This window comes from Portunus trituberculatus, chromosome 25 (genome assembly GCF_017591435.1).
Source record: "Portunus trituberculatus isolate SZX2019 chromosome 25, ASM1759143v1, whole genome shotgun sequence".
Taxonomy (NCBI): domain Eukaryota; kingdom Metazoa; phylum Arthropoda; class Malacostraca; order Decapoda; family Portunidae; genus Portunus; species Portunus trituberculatus.
Genome location: NC_059279.1, coordinates 14,269,441 through 14,279,440, shown reverse-complemented (window position 1 = coordinate 14,279,440; position 10,000 = coordinate 14,269,441). Strand labels below are relative to the sequence as shown.

At 37.5% G+C, this 10,000-nt stretch overlaps 1 protein-coding gene across 1 annotated transcript in view; it reads left to right on the top strand.

Moving 5' to 3' along the window:
- LOC123508661 (cGMP-dependent 3',5'-cyclic phosphodiesterase-like) overlaps window positions 1–10,000 on the top strand; it is a 183,561-nt gene that overhangs the window by 124,200 nt on the left and 49,361 nt on the right.

Genomic DNA, 10,000 nt, shown 5'->3' with positions numbered 1-10,000 from the left:
TTTGGTTGTATTTGGTTAGGTTGGGTTGAGGTTAGGATCGGTTTGTACCAGAATAGGTTTAGGTGGGGTTGGGTTAGAGTTAGATTGAATACGGTTATGTTGGTTTAGTTTGGGTTGTTTTGGGTTAGACTAGGTTGGATCGTAGTAGAGAGAGAGAGAGAGAGAGAGAGAGAGAGAGAGAGAGAGAGAGAGAGAGAGAGAGAGACATTACGTGATATTAATGTACTCCATCCATTATTAATCATCTTACCAGTACCATTACAGTCGTTATCACCTCCATTGCTGTCATTATTGTTGTTATTGTTGTCTTCACTGTTCATGTCACTGCTACCATCACTTCACATTATGCTCCATGCTGAAGATGATCTCTAATTACATCTTAAATTCAGCTCAAGGTTTTCTCTTTCAACTGCCAATTAACGCTAAGCAAGGTCGTTCTGTAGTAGTGTGAGAACTTGGGTATGTAAGGATAAGAAGAAGAGTGAAAACAAGGTAAGGATATATTCTGGATTTCCCGTTTTCTTTTGTCTTTCCTTTTCTTTTCATCTCGTATTTATAGTTTTCTTTATTTTGTTTGTTTTCATCGATCATGTTCAGACTTTTTTTTTAATAATGCGTTCTTCCTTTTGCCTTTTTTTTATGTATTGACACTGACACCATTATTTTTGTCTTTCCTTTCCTTTTCTCTTTTCTTCTCATATATGTACACGCTTTTCTTTATTTCTTCGACAATTTCCAAACTTTTTTTTCCAATAATGCGTTCTTTTTGTCTTTATTTTTTTTTTTTTATGTAATGACACTGACACCATTATCTTTTGCCTTTCCTTTTCTTTTCTTCTCATATTTGTACACACTTTTCTTTCGTTTCTTCAATCATTTTCAGACTTTTTGCCAATAATGCACTTTTTTTCTTTATTTTTTTCTATACAATGACACTGACACCATTATCTTTTTTGTCTTTCCTTTTCTTTTCTTCTCATATTTGTACACACTTTTCTTTATTTCTTCAACAATTTCCAAACTTTTTCCAATAATACGCTCTTCTTTTTTGGCTTTTTTCAATAACACTGGAACTATTTCCCTTTGTCTTTCGTTTCTTTTCATTTTTTCATATAATCTGGATCTCCTGTTTTCTTTTACCTTTCCTCTTCTTTTCATCATCTCATATTTGTACACTTTTCTTTATTTCTTCAATCATCAAACCTTTTTTTTCAATAATGCTTCCTTTTTGTCCTTTTGTCTTTCCATATGTAGTGACACTAGCCAAGGGAAAAGATTGACGACTTAATTAGGGTGAAGTCTTAGGGAGAGTGTTGGCTTAGCTAGGGTGAAGGCGCAACAAGAGGGTGAGGACTTGAATAGGATAAAAGTAACATGAATAGGGTGAGAATGTAGGTAGGGTGATATAGCAAGGGTGAGGATTTTAGGGTGACGACTAAGGAGTGTGATGTCGTGTCTAGGGTGAGGAGATGAAGTAGATAAAGGTGTGAAGTGATGTATAGGGTGATAAACTAGATGAGAACGGAGGTATGGTCATGTAGATAGGGTGAGATGGAGAGAGAAGAAAGGAGGGAAGACAACGATTATTCTCTCTCTCTCTCTCTCTCTCTCTCTCTCTCTCTCTCTCTCTCTCTCTCTCTCTCTCTCTCTCTCTCTCTCTAATTAAAAAGATAGCGTGATTTAAAACCAATTAACTTCCGAGAACCTGTTGATTTTTTACCTTCACTTAATTGACTCTCTGTGTGTGAACTCGTAACTTTTGTTGTATTATCTTGGCGCCCGCACTCCCCCCACCCCAGTTTTTTTTTTTTTTTTTTTTTTCTAACACTGCAGCCCTTCCTCTTACCTCGTCCTTGTTTTAATTTCATGTTATTACGTAAAGTGTAGTAGTTCGTATATAACAGGGTTTTTATATAACGTAGTACTTGTTTACGTTTCTTTCTTGGTTCATTTCATTTTTTTTTTTTCAATATTTTAGTGTGTTGTTTTCTTTCCTTGTCTTGTTAGTGATTTTTCTTTTTCGTATTTTTCTTTCTCTCTTCCTTTTTTTTGTTTATTTTTTATTTATTTTCGCTTTACTTTTTTACGTTTCTTTCTTGGTTCATTTCTTTTTTTTTTTTTTTTTTCAATATTTTAGTGTGTGTTGTTTTCTTTCCTTGTCTTGTTAGTGATTTTTCTTTCTTTTTTTCTTTCTTCCTTTTTTTTTTTTTTGTTTATTTTTTTTAATTTTCGCTTTTCTTACGTTTTTTATGAGTTTACAGTTTTCTTCTTATTTTTGCACTGTTCCGGGGAGTTCTGTTAGCTTTACGAATATTGCCTTTATTTTCCATTCTTCCGTAGATTTCTCTCTTTATTTAGATGTTATATTTCTATTTATTCAACTTTATTTTATTTATTTACTCATTTGTCTATTTTTTTTTTTTTCACGTGTCCTTTTTATTTTCATCTTCTTAACCTCTTCAGTACTGGGACATATTTCTACCATAAGTTTTGGGTGTAATTAGACCAATTTTATATACATTAGGAAGGATCTATGGAGGTCAAAAGATCAATGGCCAGAGTCTTCGCTATTTTAATCCCCACACAAGTTAATGAAGCTGTTTAAAATCAGCAAGTAGTAAGCAGAATTAATATGAAGATGCGTCATGGTTCTGAAGGGGTTAAGTGTAGCAATGGACGTATTACACTATCAATTTCTGTCGTTTATTAATAACATCTTTTTTATTTAACCCCTTCAGTACCATGACGCGTATTCATATATATTCATTCTGCTTACTATTTGATGATTTTATACAGCTTCAGAAACTCATGTTGAGGATTTCAATAGTGTAGACTGTGGCCATTAAACTTCTGACCTCTTTAGACCCTTCCTACTGTCAATAAAATGGTCTAATAGTATACAAAATCTCAAGGTAAAAATGCGTCCCAGTACTGAACGGGTTAAGACAGGATGAAGATTATAATCAATAATAAAACAATAGAGAAAGAAAAGCCCAACAAAAATGCTAAGCTGTTCATACGTGTGTACATATTTCGCTCTCCAAACAAAAAAAAGAGAGAGTGAGGGAGTGTGCAGGATGAAAAAAAAAAGAAAAAGAAAACCAAGAGAGAGAGAGAGAGAGAGAGAGAGAGAGAGAGAGAGAGAGAGGCGTACAAGACATGGAAAGTAAGAAAATGCACAGGAAGGAAAATAAAAGATAGGGAGAGGAAGGAAAAAAATAGAAGAACTGTGAGAGGTGAGGGCAGAATCAGGAAGAAAAAGAGGCGCGCGAGGCATGTGAATTCTGCTAAGTCGCCGCTTAACGTAAGAAAAAAAGAAAACGAGCGTGAGAGTGAGAGAAAACGGGTGTGTTTGCGGGGAGGCTCAAGATGATGGAGAGATATTTTTACGCGTTATTTTGAATTACAGCGGTGAATTTCCAACAGTTCTCCTCTTACTTGTATAAATTGTCCTGGAGAGCACTGTGTGAGAACGGCCATTTTTACTATTTATTTTCTTTTATTTTGGGTATAAATGCGCTCTCTCTCTCTCTCTCTCTCTCTCTCTCTCTCTCTCTCTCTCTCTCTCTCTCTCTCTCTCTCTCTCTCTCTCTCTCTCTCTCTCTCTCTCCCTCTCTCTCTCTCCATTCCTTTTATCTTTCATATAAAGAAATGTTTCCTTATTTGTCTATCCTCTTTCCTCATTTGTCTTATTTCTCTTCTTTTTTTTTTTTTTTCTTGGTCTTCCCCTGCTCCACTTTTCCTGCTAACTCTATCCTCTTGTCATTCATTCTCTCCTCCTCCTCTATTTCCTTAGTTGTTCTCTCTTTCCCTCTTCACTCTTCATTCATTATCTTTCTTCTCTCATTCCCTCCTGTTTTCATCATCTTCTCGTCATACCTCACCATTTTCCTCTCCTCCTTTCTGCCTTCATAATTACCATCTCCACCCTCACCTTCCTATATCATCTCGATTTCCCTCTCCTTCCCGTGTTTCCGTGTCTTCCTTTGTTCCCACGCCAATCAACGTCAGCAGGGCACCGTGGGACGCATCTGTCACTGTCTAGGTAACTGTCGCTGTTGTCAGACTCGAGTTATTATGGAAAGCTTGTCTGATATTGGACTGTGTTGGGGTTTCCATTGTCACGCACCGGCTGAGCACAATGCAGCTCTTCCTTCTCCTTTCTTTGTTTTTGTTTTTTTATTATTATTATTTATTATTGTTTTTTTTTTAAGTTGTAATAGTTTGATGTTTAGTTTGTGTGTTGGAGGTGTTTTGCTGTTAATCTTTGTTCTTTATTTTTTGTTGTTTTGTTTTGTTTTCTCTTTTTTTTTCTTGGTTTTTTTTCTTGTTTTTTCTTTTCTTCCTCGTCCATCTCCTTCTCCTCTTGGAATTTCACTCTTCGATTTATTTTTATTCCTGAACAGACTAGTAATTTACTCTTTTTTTTTATTATTTGCTGGTGATTCTTCTTCTTCTTCTTCTTCTTCTTCTTCTTCTTCTTCTTCTTCTTCTTCTTCTTCTTCTTCTTCTTCTTCTTCTTCTTCTTCTTCTTCTTCTTCTTCTTCTTCTTCTTCTTCTCCTTCATCTTCATCTTCATCTTCATCTTCATCTTCCTCCTCCTCCTCCTCCTCCTCCTCCTCCTCCTCCTCCTCCTCCTCCTCCTCCTCCTCCTCCTCCTCGTTGCTCATGTTTATAATATGTTCTTGATATTTTGAAAGTTCTCCTTCACTAGGTCAAAAAAAAAATTCAGACAAGGACATGCTCTCTCTCTCTCTCTCTCTCTCTCTCTCTCTCTCTCTCTCTCTCTCTCTCTCTCTCTCTCTCTCTCTCGCTCTCGCCCCCTCTCTCTCTAAAAGCTGAGACTGACTGATGGCGGGTGAAATGAGGCTAAGGACACAATGAGGCGCTCGGCGAGATCATTAGAGCAAGCCTTTCCCTGTTAGTTTGAGGAGGTGTGTGTGTGTTTGAGGGAGGAGCTGCGTGGTTTTCTATAGTCTTGTTCGAGGAGGAATAACTAGAGATGCTTTTTTTTACAAGTAAGAAATCTGGCCAAGGACAGCAAAAACGATTAATTCCTTCAATACTGGGACACATTTTTACTTAGTGTACGATTAGACTATTTTATTGACATTAGGAAGGGTCTATGGAGGTCAGAAGATTAATGGCCACGGTCTTCACTATTTTAATACCTAACATAAGTTTCTGAAGCTGTATAGAATCACCAAATAGTAAGCAGAATGAATATGGAAACTCCTCATGGTATTCAAGGGGTTAAACAGAAAGGCCCTCTTAGTTGGCAGTCCTCGAGCAGTGTTGTGTGTATAATGATGCTCTGTTGTGTCTGAGGTGTAAAGGATAGTTAGATAAGAATATAAAGTAAGGAATCCACATGCACATCGTCCTGTAAAAAAAAAAATACTCTTTATCTATCGTTCCTGCATTAGTTTAGACCAGCGTTTCCCAACCTGGGGTGCTGAAATCAATTATAGTGGGTGCTGGGAAATGATTCACACACTTCACTTTCTTTTATCCTTGGAATAACAAGATATTAGTCAGGGATGCTAGACTGCTTAGACATGACAACATGGGGTGCTATGGTCGGAAAAGGTTGGGGAACGCTGGTTTAGATAGTTAAGTAAAAATGAATAGGTACGTAGATCAGTGAATGAATAAATAGATGTTAATTTGATAGCTTCTTAGACCAGTGAATAGATGAATACATGGTGATTTAAGGCACTCATTTAACACTCAGTTGAAAAATATTGATTATTTTTTTTTAGGAATATGGATTAGAAGCGAGTCATTACGGGGCTTTAAAAGATTACGTATATTAATAGGTGAGGATGACAGGGGGAATTAGGAAGCTATTTTTCATTCACGTATTGGCATGGCAGTTTACCTTGTTTTCTTGTGTTCTCCTGTTCTTAACCCTTTTTATCCTTTAGTCACCATTCATTAACATTCATGACGCTGTAAAAACTCTTTGCTTGGAAACACAGAAGAAGAGAAAGGGAAAACAGAGGCTGATCATGTTTTTTTTTTTTTTCATATATATATATATATATATATATATATATATATATATATATATATATATATATATATATATATATATAATCATTTACACCAGAAGGATTTATGAGAGCTTATCAGAAAAGGGAAGATTGTGTAGCAGCGATAGTATAGAGGCCAACAACTTTCAATGATACCCTTTTCTCCTTTTTTCTTTTTTCTTCTCTTTTTGTTAAGAAATAGCTCTTGGATAGGACACACACATTATTAGATTAACCCCTTCAATTCTAAGACGCATTTTTATCATGAATTTTTGGTGTGACCACGCAAGTTTCTGAAGCTGTATAATATTGCCAAATAGTAAGCAGAGTGAATATGAAAACGCGGCATGGTACTGAAGGGGTTAAATGCGGCATGGTGCTGAAGGAGTTAAACGCAGCATGGTACTGAAGGAGTTAAACGCGGCATGGTACTGAAGGAGTTAAACGCGGCATGGTACTGAAGGGGTTAAACGCGGCATGGTACTGAAAGGGTTAAACGCGGCATGGTACTGAAGGGGTTAAATGTGTTCGTGGAGTGTGAGGTATTACAGAGATCGCTGGCTCGGTGGCGCGTGAGAGTCGAGGAGTTTAGAGAGGCGTGAAGTGTAGTGGTGATATGTCAGGGTAATGTTGTGAAATCTTCTGTGTTTTCTTTCTCTTTCTTGCTTTCTCTCTTTCTGTCTTTCTGTCTTTCTTTGTTCCTGTCTGTATTTTTCTTTATTTTTCTTTCTTTTTATGCTCTTTCTTTTTTTCTTTCTGTTTCCATTTCTTCCTTCCTTCTTCCTTCCTTCCTTCCTTTCTTTCTTTCTTTCTTTCTTTCTTTCTTTCTTTCCTTCCTTCCTTCCCTTCCTCCTTTCTTTCTTTTCTTTTCTTTCTTTCTTTCTTTCTTTCTTTCTTCCTTCTTCCTTCCTTCCTTCCTTCCTTCCTTCCTTCCTACCTCCCTCCCTCCTTTTCTCCATCTTTCCTTCTCTCCCTCCCTCCCTCCCTCCTTTTTTTTTTTCTCTTTTAGGTTCGTGAAACCAGAAATATGTTAGCCTTTTCTCTTTTTTCCTCCCTTTTTTCGTGTGGGCCGGATCCGGATAAGCCATTCAGTCCAGGCCAGCGTTATCCATTAATTGGCGTGGGATTAGTCTTTTTAACGGCGCGCTTTGTTTATGGTTTCGGCGGGTCGTTGGTCTTGTATTGGTGTTGTTGAGTTGAGTCGAGTTGGATAAAGTTGTTGTGTTGTCTATGTACCAGCAGTCCCCCTCCCTCCCCCACGTGTTACTTGTCACTGTCTGTGTGGGTGTTTCGTTTCTTTTTTTCTCTCTCTCTTTCTCCTCCGGTTTTCCTTTTTCTAAGCTTTATTTATTCATTGTTCTGTTTGTTTTCTCTGTATCTTTCAATGATCTCTTTTTTTTCTGTGTATATTTTTTTCATCTTTGCTATTTTTGTTTATGTAAGAACAATAAGTAAGAACAAAAAAAATTAAGAAAAGGACTTCATAGAGGTCACAAAAGAAATGTCAGAGTGTATAGATCAATAACTTTTAATGATTCCTTCTTTTCTGAGTATTGTTCTCATTCGCTTGTATCTCTATTTTTTTTTTTTTTTATGTAAGGACGAACAAAAAATAAGAAAAGGAGTTCATAGAGGTGTAAGTCACTAAAGAAATGTCAGTGTATAGATCAATAACTTTCTTTTTTTTCATATTCGCTTTTTGTTTATGTAAGGACAATAGGTAACAAAAAAATAGGAAAAGGAGTTTATTGAGATGTAACTCCCAAAAGAAAGGTCACAGGTGTATAGATCAGTAACTTTCAATGATCCCCTCTTTTCTGTTTTTTTTTTTTTTTTTTTTACATGTTCGCTTTTTGTTAATATAAGAAGAGTGTGTAAGAACAACAAAGAGAGAGAGAAAGGAAAGTCCATTCAGGTCTAAGTCCCAGAAGAATGGTCAGAAGTGTATAGGTCAGAGGTGTGTGTGGCACTGCTGGTGGTGGATCTTGAGGCACTATGGGAGGAAGGGAAAATATTGGGTTCCCATCACTCCAGAGACACGGGCAACACTTTCACGGGGACAGTTCAGGAATGGTTTTTCGCATTACCCTTCTATACAAGACACGCCAGACCAACCTAGTGTTCTTCATGTAGTACATAACGCGTTCTTAACCCCTTCAGTATTGGGACACATTTTTACCTTCAGATATGTGTACCATTAGACCATTTTATTGACATTAGGAAGGGTCTATGGGGGTCAGAAGATTAATAGCCGCAGTCTTCACTATTTCAATCCCCCCACATGTGTTTCTGAAGCTGTATAAAATCACCAAATAGTCACCAGAGTGAAAATGGAAGCACGTCATGGTACTGAAGGGGTTAATCCGTTCAGTACTGGGACGCCTTTTTACCTTGATTTTTTGGGTATGAATTGACGATTTTATTTGCATTAGAAATGATCTACGGAGGTCAAAAGATTAATGGTAAGAGTTTTCATTGTTTATATCACCTGCATGAGTTTCTGAAGCTTTATAAAATCGTCAAATAGTAAACGAAGTGAATATGAAAACGGGTCATGGTACTGAAGGGGTTAAAGGAATTTTTCTCATTGTGATTATTGTCAAAGGCCACAGAGGTATTTTTTTTTTTTCTAATTTATGAAGCAAATGTTCGGTTAAGAATGGGAAGCGAAGTTATTGGATTGTGAAGTCTGGTGGGCAAGTATCGGAGGCTTATTCTCTCTCTCTCTCTCTCTCTCTCTCTCTCTCTCTCTCTCTCTCTCTCTCTCTCTCTCTCTCTCTCTCTCTCTCTCTCTCTCTCTCTCTCTCTCTCTCTCTCTCTCGACCCAAATGTATTCACTGTTCCCTTTGTTTCCTCAATAACTTTCAATGATCCGATGTTTTGTTTTCTTTTTTGCTTTTTCTTTATGTAAGGACACTAACAAAGAAAGACAAAAGGAGGGAAAAGAAGCGGCGTTCATGACACTGCCGGCTGTTTCTGGAAAGTTCGTTGTGTCGTCCTGGCTTGTCATGTGCACGCCGCCAGCCACAAACCGTATATAGAAACCCTTCCGACTTTTTTTAGAACTATTTTTGAAAGGCTACTGAGATCGTTACTTGGGTTTCCATGGGTGCTTTCTTTTTTCTCCAATTAATGATGCAGTCTTTGTTAATCTGCCGGTAGAATGATTTGAATAGTCTTCAAATAGAAACTTCCAGTAGAGCCTTTCAAATAGTCGAAATGGAATATTGCAACGCCTGAAAATTGTCCCTGAGTGGCACGTGGTGTCGATTTCCGCTGAAAATTGTAACGCGGCGAATTATTGGACAGACAATTTACAATACATAAAGTCTAGATAAGAGGAAAGGTGGAGAGAGAGAGAGAGAGAGAGAGAGAGAGAGAGAGAGAGAGAGAGAGAGAGCTATTGTTATAAAAGCGACCGATCCACAGCTGAACATGACAAGAATTCGATCCCACGTCACTTCACTCAGGTCACTCATGCACGCCGGCTTGTCTTGAGGCTGCCAGACGCGGACACTGCACACTGTGTACTTGTCTTGATTTTTTATAGACTTTTTATTTTATTTCCTCTTTTTTCGTCTCATCGTTTGTCTTTCAATTATGCCGAAATCTTCTTGGCAGCCTGCACCATATAATCCTGTTTTTTTTTTTTACTTTTTTTTCCGGCGTCATAAATCATCGTTTCTCTTAGCAGTGACTTCAAAAGACTCCTTGATTCCTTAGTAGCACGTGTCGTCTATGAATTACGAAAGATTGCTGGAGTTGCGTGCATCAAATCACCAATTGCTGCGTTAGACTGAATCGAGGTCTGTCCCGCACCAGCCCCATGTGTACCCAAGCACCGCGTCTGGCTGTCTTTTCTCCACCAGTTTTGACAGGCTTCTAGACAGTACTGGGTTTTTCAGAGTGTTTTCGTGGTTTACTAATTATTTAACGGTGTCGAGATATTATAAGAATTTCTAAGG